At 41.4% G+C, this 13,689-nt stretch overlaps 2 long non-coding RNA genes across 6 annotated transcripts; both read left to right on the plus strand.

The window, feature by feature from the left end:
• The first annotated feature begins 1,934 nt into the window (after positions 1 to 1,934).
• LOC136522368 (uncharacterized) lies at positions 1,935 to 11,075 on the plus strand. 5 transcript variants are annotated; one of them, XR_010775868.1, is made up of 10 exons: positions 1,935 to 2,110; positions 2,181 to 2,231; positions 4,050 to 4,817; positions 9,024 to 9,123; positions 9,281 to 9,442; positions 9,520 to 9,660; positions 9,748 to 10,083; positions 10,170 to 10,415; positions 10,517 to 10,589; positions 10,689 to 11,075. It is a non-coding gene; the product is annotated as an uncharacterized lncRNA (long non-coding RNA). The 5 variants fall into 5 exon arrangements; XR_010775870.1 differs by having other exon boundaries at positions 9,962 to 10,083; XR_010775869.1 differs by having other exon boundaries at positions 4,032 to 4,817; positions 9,520 to 10,083.
• On the plus strand, positions 5,519 to 6,482 carry LOC136522369 (uncharacterized). The gene is made up of 3 exons (XR_010775871.1): positions 5,519 to 6,057; positions 6,138 to 6,287; positions 6,361 to 6,482. It is a non-coding gene; the product is annotated as an uncharacterized lncRNA (long non-coding RNA).
• Positions 11,076 to 13,689: the final 2,614 nt, after the last annotated feature.

Here is a 13,689-nt window from a genome sequence, read left to right on the forward strand (position 1 = left end):
CACTTTATTTTGTTGATTGGATTATTAGTTAAAGTGGTGAGATTGTTAGATTTGCTGGCTGACTCCAAGTTAAACTGCTCGAACTTGCTCAAGACGGCGTTACTCAGCGGATACAAGACGCTCGGGGACTAGCTGTGGGGGATATAACCCTAGGTACCCATGGCAGTAGACATGGGCCACATCACCAGGGTAGGTCCAACCCATAAGGAGAAGGCGTGTGACATAAGACACCGATCAGCATGCTTCACATAGTTTCAGGAAAGAATCTTGAAGATAGAGAATGATTTGTTCGGATATGATAGATATTGTATTCCTCGTAAATACTTACCATATAGCCGAATAGATCTAGATCTAACCGACTTGTAACCCTACCCCCAGACTATATAAGGCGGGCAGGGACCCCCTCGAATTCATCTCATATACAATACAATCCAACGAAGACACATGACGTAGAGTATTACGTCGATCAGACGACCCGAACCTGTCTAAATCGTTGTCTCTGCGTCTTGTGTCACCATCCGATTTCTATTACGCGCACCTCCACCGATCATCTACTACCGTGTGTATACCTCTTGGTAGACTACCGACCAGATTTCGTCGACAGGAAGTTTTGACAATCACCGAAACTTCCGACAAATCTACGCGAAGTGCCCGTGGTCATCTTTATGTCGGAAGTCCCGATAAGTGCTAGAAGTTCCGACAAGTACTTCCGAATGACTAAAAAAGACTTTGTTCGGATTTGGACTTATGGATTCCGATCTGAACTCTTCCAAACTTGTGGAAAACTTGGAAAATAAGTTTTGGGAGGGTTTTCTACTGGGATTTGACCATCCCGCCCTATATATGAGAGGATCATGGCCGATTGAGTACATCCAACAATCTATCATCTTTTTTCATCTACAACTCCTTTACGTCTTTTCCAATCTCATGCTACTGTTCATCGCTTGATCTGACGACCAAAGATGGCTCCTAGGCTTACCGGCCGACCTAGGGCAACCTGGCGACGTCCTTGCCCCCACGGAGTCTGTCCCGGACGAGAGCTTCGACGGTTCCTTTGCTATGGTTTGCTCGAAAACTAGTTGTTTTTCATCACGTAAGCGCAATAGCTATTCTTTGGTGGTTTGCTCATAAACCTCTCGTGACGACTCACCACGTAAGTGTGATATCCTTGCTGTGTTCTTCGTTCTTCGGTCCGTGGCAGCCCGAGCGACATAGCCCTAGCTGGCGTGTGATCTGGGATCAATCTGACGTCAACACAAGAGATCTTACATGGAAAAGGCAAATTAGTAGTCAATCCAGGTGGTGTCCATGTGTTTGTGAATTCAAGTTAAATAGGAGTATGCTTGTATTTAATTTGTTTTTATGAGAGAATAAGGAACATGTCTTCGTTAGTGCAGGAGACACTTTGGGCCTTTAGACGGGAAAGATCTGATAATGTTCATGACAGGCTTCCTGAACAAATTAAATAATGATGTGATGCGAACTTTGAGTCTTTGACAAGCTTCTTTGTACTTTTCCCTTTCACTTTAGTAGAATCGTAGTGCTAACTTTTTCTAGTGGTTGTGGTTCTGTAAAAACGTTACACCATCAATTCGTGTGGGTGATACAGAACTTAAAGCATACAATACCTTGCAATTACAGGAAAAAACAATAGCATGCGCTGCCTGATTCGCTGCTTTTTTTTTTTTTTTCCTTCGGGAAACTGTAATTGCCAAATTTCTGAATGGAACTAGATGGTCTTCAGCCATGTTGCGTGTATTTTCAAAATAGGCTCCTGATTAGGATCGTGATTATTTATTGCGATCAGGATATTTTATAGTCGAACACTATGTTAGGTCGTTTGCTAACCGTATCCTAATATTTGCAAAACGGCCCCCTAATTTGGGTCAGACTATTAATCGCTCCGTTAAAAGAACCATAAATAATCTCGCCCAGATCGTCTCTCTCGCCCCGCCGCCACCCTCCCCAGCCCCCACGTTTCGTTTCAGCCAGAACCCAGAAGCGCAAAGCCGGTGCGATTCACCTCGCCCACGCAGTCGACCATGGCCATGGGCCATGGCGGCCGCTCGTCCCCTTTCAGAGTCAGATACGATGACAATCGTCTTGGGAGGTATAATTAATCCCTAGGAGATTGATCTGATCAAAATATTTATCATTCTAATATTTTGTTGTATTTTCAGAGGATTGCGCAAAACTGCTGGTGCTGGTTAATAGCACCAGGATTTTGATCTGTAAGTAACCTCAGCGCAGGACATCCTTCGTAATTGATTTGCTGCAAGTGTTTTTGTTCGATTTATGTGTTAGTTTGATCGATGTGCACATGTTATATTGGCTGTCTCTGTACGGGTGGATTATCTACCAGCTACCTGCACATGTGGTCATTCTTTTGACTTTCTCTATTAACTCTATATAAAAAAAAACTTGTGTGCAGTACGAAATTCTCTTATTTTCTCTCTCCCTCTGTTCCAAATTATAAGTTGTTTTGACTTTTATGATTCATCTATTTTGCTATGTTTCTAGACGTATTATTTATCTAGATGCATAGCAAAAATGGATGTACCAAAAAAAGTCAAAACGACTTATAATTTGAAACGGATGGAGTAGTTAATAACTGTGAACTGCAGAAAAGTTCAGTAACAAGCATTGCTTTGTTGAATTACTATAAAATGAAAATGTTAGCTCTAAAAGAACCCTTCAGAAACAGTTGTTTGTTTTTCTCATTTTTGTATTGGGTATAAACCATGGTTACTCGGTTACTTCATCAAAATTTCCCTAAAATTTTAAGCTATTAGGTGAACTGCCCACTCATAAAATTCAACATGCTATGGGTATTGAAAGAATGATATGTCTACCAGCTAAAGAGAATGGTTTCTATCAACATGTGTCAGACTGTCAGCCTGCAGATCACACCTGCAGATTTCAGAAATCATAAGGATTTGTGGCAGCAAGAAGTTTTAACTGACACTTTATGTTTTGATTAAAAAAATCAGAAGAGAAGCCCTTGCAAAAGTTGTCCAAAAATCAGCACATCAATCAAATGGCTCGTGTATCCGGTAGTGACAGGCCATTTGTCATCTTTGCAACAAGTTGGCAATAATTACTCTTCAACCGATAAGCGGTTTTCCTTTTGTGCCACTACCTATTTTAAACTCTCTATGGAATAAGATAGCTCCTGCTACATTTCTTTGGAAACACCATAGAATTTTGTAGTAGTTAAAAGGTACTAAGATGAGACCAGAGGTCACAGCCACAGGTTGTATCAAGTCTAGGGTTGGTTGAACCTAGATGTAACTTTTGAAGGGAAGTTGACACGATGAGGCAAAGTTGCTCATATTTCTTAATTAACACCTTAAAATTTTCGTTGGATTGGGAGGGCGTGAATTTCAACTATTTTGATCTCTCTGTATTGCTAATTTCTTCTTTCTGACTAACCAGTTGACGAAAGGTGTTATTTAGATGTGATTTCTGCTATTTGAGTTTCAAGGCTTCACATTGTCTTGAATACTACTCTTGATATCAATGAAAAGGGTACCCAGATTGTGGAGGTTTTACATGGACAAAGCAAATCAGCATTTAATCATTGCAATGCTGATTGGTTGATGAATTTGTTTTAAATAAATTTGTCTTTGTTTTTCAAGAACAGCAAACACGCCTTTGATTGTGTAAGAGACACTTTGAGCTTTTAGACTAGAAATATTATACTGATAATGTTGCTGACAAGCTTAGCAATAATGATTCTGCTTACTTTAGTCTGCTCTTTTGGTAGTCAACTTTATCTTGTGGACCTGGGAAGAACATTACATTATTTGTGTCGGTGATATAGATCTTAGAAGTATACTACTCCATCCGTTCCAAATTATAAGTCGCTTTGACTTTTTTGGTACATCCATTTTGCTATGCATCTAGATAAATAATATGTCTAGATACATAGCAAAATGGGTGAACCAAAAAAGTCAAAGCGACTTATAATTTGGAACGGAGGGAGTACTTTGCAAGATGGTAAAATATGCTTTTATGCTCTGATTGATTAGGCTGTTTTCCTTTTTCAGGAAATTATTGTTGTCAAAGCTCTGAAACTGGATGATCTTGAAGAAGGCTGCTAGATGCTGAATTGCTTACCTATAAGGTTGGTTTGGAGCTGAGGGTTTTCCAGCCAGGTGCATCCTTATCAAATGACAGTCTTTTCCCCTCTAGATGACTACTTCTTTGTGAACCGTTTAGGCTGATGCACTAATCTATTTTATGGTGCTTTTTTCTAAAGTTGATCACTTAGCATTTCCTGTCACTCAATATTCCCCCCTAAATTATGTTGTGCTGCAATAAACTACGTTCTACTTTCTGCACCTATTTTCACCTGTTTTTGAAATACGCAGTGCCTACTCAAGTTATTTGCTGAATTTTATAGTTTGGCTGCATCCATGTCTTTTAGAAGTGGGAGACACAAAGTAGCCCGGGAAAAGCGTCGTCGCTTGTGTATGTGGCCGCATGGGCTATCCTGACCGTCCATCTCGGCTGCGGGACCCACAATGTTAGTTGGTACAGTTGGAGAGTTTAATAGTTTCTGTTCCTACCCGATCAGTTGGTCAGGGCATTTTAGGTATAGAAAGAGTTCGGCGTCGTCCTCATTTAGGCACGCCTTGCACTTTCCCCACCTTCTACTTGCTATCTTCTTCCTGCGACACTTTCTCTTCTCCGGCACCTCCTGTTCACGGAACTCAGATGGTTGGCTATTTCGAGTTCCTACAATATAGTTCGAGATGGATCCGTCCAAGAAAGGTGCTGCTGATGGATCACCTTTGATTGATCTGTTTTCCGAGGTAACCGTCGTGCATTCTCTTGGTATTGTTTGATGTGGTTAGGATGGGATTTTCCGAGGTTCTCTTCATCTGTCCTCATGGTGGGGTGGAGGGGGATGGCGGTCACCGCGGACGTGGTGGGGTGTGGACGGAGCTCCGGTGGCCACGGTAGTGGTGGTCGGAGCTCCGTCCACACCCTACCGCGCCGTGGCGGGGCGATGGCCGGGGCGGCTGGCGGTGGCGGCGCTTGGCGATGTTCTACTACATATTTAACGCAAGAAAATGTTTTCCGAACACTCGATTTCTCCTTGCTCGCGCGTCCTTTCTCTCCGGCCTCTCCCTCTCTTCTCCAAATCCGGCTGCCTTAGAAGGGGAAATCGGGGGAGGTAGGCCGTCATGCACACCCGCCGCCGTTCCATGTTTTAGCATAGTAAAAACTACTTCTCTCGGCAACTTTAACATTTCTTATTCACGTAATTTGATGCAGATGCCAATGGTACCCGTGGTAGTACTAAAAAATCGCGAGATGGGACCAGCAAGCAGGTAATCTCACTATCCAGTTCTAGTTTTTGTGTAAGTTGCCTCTACATTTTTAGCAACTTATCATCGACCAACTGGTTGCTGCAGAATGCATCTATGCATTTAACACACTCACCTGTGAGATTTGCAAAAGCCATACAACATTTAAAGCAACCGCACAAGGTTGCTATTGAGGCTATGGGATTTTGGGGGCTGCTTCATATGCCAGAGACATCTCTCAGGAGAAACATGATACTTGACCTTGCTGACACATACCAAGTCAGCAACCAAAGTTTCAATATATGTGATCAAAGTATTATTATTCATCCAGAGGATGTCAGTAATATAATGAGAGTACTAATTGAAGGTTATGATATAGACAAATATGTAAAGAAAACAATGCGGAGTGAAGAGAAAATTGTGAACACTGAATTGTATAAAAGGTATGCCAATGTAAGACACAAGCTCAAGCTAAGCAGGCTGGAACAAATGATTTCTACATCAAAAACTTCGGATGATGACTTCAAATGAGCCTTTGTGTTGTTCACAATTGGTGTCATTCTAGCACCAACTACACAGACCCATGTCCATTGGAGTTATTATATACAAGTTGTTCGAGAAGTATCAGTCATTCCAAAATTGAATTGGGGCCAATTCACTCTGACCCATATATTAGACTCATGCCATAATTACAAGATACGTAAACAAAGCCACCCTGCAGGGCAATTCGGCTCTGCTACAGGTCAGTTCTATATGGTATAACCAACACCTATAAACAATGTTTATTTTCGGTCTTACGTATTTTCTTTCTTTTGTTCATAGTTTTGGTACTGGTAGCACGTCATTGCGGCCAGCAAATATGGGGTCAAGTACGACAAGACAATCCAACCACCACTGATTGTGTTCTGGAATGAAACCAATGCTATTGCTCGAATGAATGGTTTTATGAAGGAGGTGATAAATGGAGGAACTGTAAGTTTCCAAACATAGCATCAATATGGTGCTATTCTTACGCGTACAATCTAACTATCTTAATTGTTTGCAGCTTATGGTGCCCCTGTTGGTCACACCACCCAGCAAAAAAATGAACCAACGATTAGGGATCGAACACTTCACCTTCATCACAAACTGCATCCTCCGCCTCCACATTTATCTCGCCTAATCCTCTTCCGATGTCTCCTCATTCATCTCCCATCCTCCTCCTCCGCCTCCTCTGCCGCCGTCCGAGATGACGAAGCCAGGAAAGTTAGTCACCGCAAAGCCGTCCTCCTCGGCCGCGAAGAAGAAGCCCTCTTCCTCGGCCGCGAAGAAGTCAACGGCCTCTTTCTCGGCCGCGGAGTATTGGCGCCCTCATCCACCGCCAGGGGCGCGAAGAAGCCCGTGAAGAAGCACGAGCCGCAGGAGATTACCGGCGGTAGGGATACCTCATCAGGGAGCGACTGCGTCGTGATGTGCCGCAACTGCTTGAACGGACTGTGTCTGAACTGGTTGGATGGTGCCGAGAAATGCATGCAGACAAGCTCCTCAGAGACGAGCTCCGACGCGTCAACCTACAATGATGTAATGTCTCTGAATTCTCTGATTGAGTGAGTAGGGTAAATTACTATGCTGAAACATGGAACGACGGCGGGCGTGCATGTCTTGGACTTTGGCTTCCAAATGAGTCCGTAGAAGCAAATGAATGTGGCAACTTTGAGCTTAAGTTTTAACCTACATCCCTTTTGGTATGGAACTTGCTATCTTGTAACAGAGTTAAAACTTAAACCCAAAGTTGCCACATTCATTTGGTTCTGTAGACTCATTTGGATGTCAAGGTTCAAGCCATGGACGCCCGGTGCCGTTCCATAATTGAGCACAGTAATTAACCCTACTCTTTCAATCAGATAATTCAGAGACATTACATCGTTGTAGGTTGACGCATCGGAGCTCGTCTCCGAGGAGCTTGTCTGCATGCATTTCTCGGCACCATTCAACCAGTTCAGACAGCAAATCTTCGTTCAAGCAGTTGCGGCACATCGCGACGCAGTCGCTCCCCCATGAGGTATCCCCGCCGCCAGTAATCTCTTGCGGCTCACGCTTCTTCACGGGCTTCTTGGTGCCCCCGGCGGTGGATGAGGGCGCCGGCTTCGTCGTGGTCTTATAGGGCTTATACTTCGCGGCCTAGAAAGAGGTCACGGGTTTCTTCGTGGCCGAGGAAGAGGGCTTCTTCTTCGCGGCCAAGGAGGATGACTTCGCGGCGACTAACTTTGCTAACTTTGTCATCTCGGATAGCGGTGGAGGAGGAGGACGACGAGGAGGGGAGATGAATGAGGAGGCGGAGGAGGATTAGGCGAGGTAAATGTGGAGGCGAAGGATGCGGTTTGTGAAGAAGGTGAAGTGTTCGATCCCTAATCGTTGGTTCATTTTTTTGCTGGGTGGTGTGACCAACAGGGGGCACCACAAGATGCAAACAATTAAGATAGTTAGATTGTACGCATAAGAACAACACCATATTGATGCTATGTTTGGAAACTTATAGTTCCTCCATTTATCCCCTCCTTTGAGAAAAACATTCATTCGGGCAATAGCATTGGTTTCATTCAAGATCACCACCAGTGGTGGTTGGATTATCTTGTCGTACTTGACCCCGTATTTGCTGGCCACAATGACACGCTCGCAGTACCAAAACTATGAAGAAAATACGTAAGACCGAAAATAAACACTATTTATAGGTGTTGGTTGTACCATATAGAACTGACTTGTAGAAGAGCCAAATTGCTCTGTAGGGTGGCTTGTTTACATGTCTTGTAATTATGGCATGAGTCTAATAAATGGGTCAGAGTGAATTGGCCCCAATTCAGTTTTGGAAACTGATACTTCTCGAACAACTTGTATATAACTCCAATGAACATGTGTTTGTGTAGTTGGTGCTAGAATGACACTGATTGTGAACAAGACAAAGGCTCTTTTGAAGTCATCATCCAGAGTTTTTGATGTTGAAATCATTTGTTCCAGCCGGTTTAACTCGAGCTTGTGTCTTCCATTGGCATACCTCTTATACAATTCAATGTTCACAGTTTTCTCTTCACTCTGCATTGTTTTCTTTACATATTTGTCTACACCATAGCCTTCAATCAGTAGTCCCATTATATTACTGACATCCTCTGGATGAATAGTAATATTTTGATCACATATATTGAAACTTTGGTTGCTGACTTGGTATGCGTCTGCAAGGTCCAGTATCATGTTTCTCATGAGACACGTCTGGCATATGAAGCAGCCCCCCAAATCCCATAGCCTCAATAGCATCCTTGTGTGGTTGCTTTATATCTTGTACGGCTTTTGCAAATCTCACAGGTGAGTGCGTTAAATGCATAGATGCATTCTGCAGCAACCAGTTGGTCGATGATAAGTTGCTAAAAATGTAGAGGCAACTTACACAAAAACTGGAACTGGATTTGGAGATTACCTGTTTGCTGGTCCGATCTCGCGTTTTTTAGTACTACCACGGGTACCATTGACATCTGCATCGAATTATGTGAATAAGAAATGTTAAAGTTGCCGAGAGAAGTAGTTTTTACTGTGCTGAAACATGGAACGGCGGTGGCGTGCATCATCAAAGATCAGTGTTTTCTTGCCAACGAGGTCGATCTATTTTTATACATAAATCTGGCATCTTTCAGATCCTTTAGTGCTAATACCAACTCTTTGATTTTGATTTTTGCATAGGGAAAAAATATTATTGCTGATGTGGTTGTTGGTGCTGGGGCAGAGGATGTGGCATTGACATCTGGTGCTCCTGTATATCCTCTTTGACTTAGCTGGCAAGGTGAGGCTCAGTGCCATATTTTTTTTTGGCATTACTATCCAATAGACAGCTAATGTTACTATTTTTGGAATCATATATTGTTAGCTCACTAAAATGAATGGTACTCTGAAAGATGTGTGTTTTTTTGTGCTTACTTTTAGATCTTTTCTTTTTGCAGATTCTGTATTTTGAATCTATCCAGACGGGTACTCTGAATAGACGAAGAGGAATCTTGCCTCGTGTTAAAGTCTATGATTCCAAGTCATTGAGCCTAATGATTGCTGTAGACAAAGCTTCGCCTGCATCTGGAGCCGAAAATGGCACCTGGGCTAGCAGTGTGGTATGTTTGGAGTTTAGGAAGTATGCGTTCTTATACCACATGTCATTGTGTTCATACATTTTCCTTTCTGAGTGTAGTGCCGTTTGCCTAATGCAAACAATGAATCATTTCAATTGGCTTCACATACATTTATTGGTGAAGGCGACACTGAATTATACATTGAGAATCATATTATCAAAGACTTCGGAAATTTTGTGAGGAACAAGTTTGGAGACAAGGTATGCGCATTACTTTCTAAGTTGCAATTTAGCTTATTATTTAACTCATGGTGGGTTATAATGGTCCATTCTATTTGTCCTTTCAAGCTATCACCGGAGCAACCTGTAGCACTTAGTTGTTTCCATGATAGATGCACACATCATCATCATCAATTGAGGCTTAATATACAGCAGGACACAATTGATCTGGTTGCAAAACGTTTTAGCTCTTCTGCTTCCCACATGCAAACACCTCTGCTGCTCATTGGCGTCATATACGTGAATCTGAGTTTGCGGTACCTTACTTTTATTTGAATGTCAGGTATTTTCATGCTTTAATATCTGTAATTCAGTTTGGCTGGTGAGTAACCATACAACCGCAAATCTATCATAGAGCAGTTCATTGGTTCTTCTATAGCATATCGGCTTGAGGATTGCCGCATGGTAAATCCTTTAATCATCTTATGATGAGCAACCAGAATTCTGTTCCACAGTTTCCTCCTGGACTGATTCATCCATCCATTTTGCAGATAGTCGTGCCTGACTTTATATTGCTGAACTGGTCGTGCTACTTCTTTGATTTCAAACACAAATGTGTCCATGTTATTGACCCTGTATACAACAAAGATCAATCATTGATTTTTGAACAATTGCATCATCCAAATGTCGGCAGCATCAGTTTGTAACTGTATTGAAATGTTCTTTGAAAATTGGCATCATAAGATGCAGGACTAGATTATAAATTTTGTACAGCCGACTGTTATGGATCCAACCTCGTAAGCTCCTATTTCGTTTTTCAGTTATAATACCTGAAATTTCCTCTTGGTTGTGAAGAATTTGGAAGAATGTGATTACTGAATTCTTTTCATTTTCGTAGAGATGTGACATGTCTTTTGACTCTGTTGTACATTCGGTAATTTGATGGCTGCAAGATCCGCAATTCTAATAGGGTATTTATCTAACTGCAATGTCATTTGTGCGATTTTCTATAATCTTTAGACTTGAAATTAATCTAATAATTGTCCTAATGCCTTCTTCTCTTTCCTCAGGAATCATTTGTTGAGTTCAAGAAGCTGATGCTGTATGAACTGATGTGCCTCTCTGACAATCACGTGAAGTCACCTGTCAACTTCACCATCACCATCACCATCGATGACTACAATATAAGCAGTCACTGTAGACTACTATTTTGGTGCACGCTGCATCTTGTACTGATGATGAGTAGCATCCCTACTATGTCGGTCAATTTGTTTAAATTGCCATGTGAAACTACTGAACCTTCAGTATCTTAGTAGTAGCTTTTGAGATTTTTTCTTTCTTTCTTTTGTAACTTCACTAGTCTTAAGAAGAATATCGTAGTATTATTGAAAATGTTATCATTGACGAACGTGGACGTTGTTGGTGCACTGTCTGAATAGTAATGTTATGTGGTTCTTCCCCTAGCAATATTTCATGGAGAAGTGTTCATGTACTTCATACTTGTGTCCTCCAGCTACTGTCAATGGCCATGAGGCCCTGTTAAGTCAAGTACATCTGCAGTGTACTTAAGCAGTCCTAGCTGTCGTTAGTGTGAGTGGCATTAGCTCCTTTCATTTCAGCTACATACAGACTGTACATGTCCACATGGTAGTCCAATGGGAATTTATTGAATTGAATTATTTCCATCTCATGTCATTTCACTTGCTTAACTCATACAAGTACATAAGTTGGAGAACAGCATAACTCTATAAATTGTACTCCCTCCGTGCTAAAAAATAAAGTCATTTTTTGACAAGGCTTGAGTTAAATATTGAAAATATAAATCATGAATAACTTTTAAGTTGTTCAGTTTAGAAATGTGAAAGCCATATAAATAGATTTGTCTTGAAAAATACTTTCATAAAAATATACATATATCACTTTTTGATAAATATTTTTATAAAAAACAAGAAGTCAAAGTAATACTTTGGAGACTGTGTCGCTATTCAAAAGGACTTTATTTTTGAGTGCGGAGGAAATACTGCCATGTACACTTCAAAATATGTGGAGTTAAAAAAAAACTTCAAAATATGTCCCATAGGCTGTTTTTTTAGTCTAGGAGTACAAATCCTTTACTGTATTCACACAGTTCTTGGCCCCGCTCGCGTGCCCTTAAATTTAGCTTGATTCGCTTCTTTTTTTTTTATCTGGAACAATATTTTTCTCTCACAAATTCATTCGAATTTCTTCAAATTTCTCCAAAATCCCTCGAAGCGAACGGGATTTATCTTCCAATTCTTCTCCACGCCCCCGTCGTACAATTGATGTACTACATACCAGTACATATCCTTTATGCTCGCCAACAAGTCTGTAATTCTTGAGGGTGGTTTGTTATTTCTGGTGGCCAGTAGCATGTTCGTTTTGGCTGGATTGCTCGTATCTAGCTTATAATTTACGGTTTGAATAGTATTTTTCTCTCACATCAAACTAGCCAGAAGTACTTTTAGCCATGGCTTATAAGTCAATCCAGCCGAAACGAACAGGCGGTAGTTCTCTTTTCCCTTTGCAACTAACAATTGATAAAATGAGCTGAAAAGTAACTGCTCGTGTGTTTATTTCCTTGCTTATGATTTTTCTGTTTTGGTTATGTCTTTTATCTATATAATTTAAATTTTGGATTTATGACTCCACGTCACGACATACTACCAAGGATTAGCAAGTATACACCCCGCCTTGCGTCAGAGCTTCTTTCATTTGACCGCAGAAGCAGCATGTCATTGGACGGTGCAAGGTAAAATGTCCACTGTATTCTATTCTCTGAATGTCATATAAAACTAGATCATTCTCAAGTATAATTTTTCCTTTAGATTCATCCACGCAGGAGGTCTTCAATTCTTATCAATGACTCACCAGTAACCGAACAGCAGCATACTTCGAAACTCCGGAATGAAAAGTTTGTAAATGTTCAAAGTTCAGAAATCTCATCACAAGATCAAACAAGGAGGATAAAGGTCAGCCATAATTGTGCTGATAATTAAATTGTTCTTGCAGTATAACTTTCCACATTTAATATTAGTTTCAGGGAGCATTTGATGCACACGCAGCATTTGAAGAATACACTGAAACATTTAGCAGGAAAGTACCTCAAGCTACTGATGAATTAAGATGTAAGACATGTATATTGATAAAGAACTTTCATCACGATGATGTTCGTCTTCTCATGTACCAAAAGGTATAATACTCTTCGCCATTTCATTTCTGCTGAGCACGGGGTTTTACCTAGTAATTAACCCTGGTGCCATTTTACAGATGTAAGTCTTGACCAAAGCACTGATGAAGATCTGAGTGCCAGGGCAACTCACTTTGGATTGAAGGCTACAAGCAGTAAGTTTTAAAACTCGACATCCAGTCCACCATCAACCTGTACGCCTTTTCAGATCTGAAATGCAAAGACTGATAGATGCACATGTACGTAACACAATGATTAAGCCTTGTTTATTTTCCCTACCTAAACTTTAGCCCCCGTCACATCGGATATTTTATACATACATGAAGTATTAAATATAGACTAATTACGAAACTAAATACACATATTGAGACTAATTTATAAGACGAATTTTTTAAGTCTAATCAGTCCACAACTTAGTGCTACAATATTTTTCTCTGGACAACTTGGTGCTACAGTATTTTTCTCTCACAGCAAAAACAGTTTCATCCGGCTTATCAGCCGACTTTCATACCAGCCTAACAGGCCGGTTGTCTTCAGTTGGACAAATTAGATGAAATTTTTGCATTTTGGTCCCTTTTGAAAACATTTTTTACAAAAGACCTATGCCAAAACGTTTGTTGAAAATAGACTATTTTTAGGCGTCTTAGAACATGACGCCAATGTATGAGGGTCGGCGTCGACTGACATGACGCTGAGGTCTTGCCACGTCACGGACGACCCCGGTCGACGGCGACACGGTGGCGTATGGGGTCCGATATGTCGGCGTCGTGTCAGCCAACGCCACAGGCCCAACCTCGGCGTGGTGGGACTACGCGTCGAGCTATTGGCACCATCCGACGCGCGGTCCAGGCGGCCCAACAACG

The sequence above is a fragment of the Miscanthus floridulus genome, chromosome 18 (assembly GCF_019320115.1).
Source record: "Miscanthus floridulus cultivar M001 chromosome 18, ASM1932011v1, whole genome shotgun sequence".
Lineage (NCBI taxonomy): Eukaryota > Viridiplantae > Streptophyta > Magnoliopsida > Poales > Poaceae > Miscanthus > Miscanthus floridulus.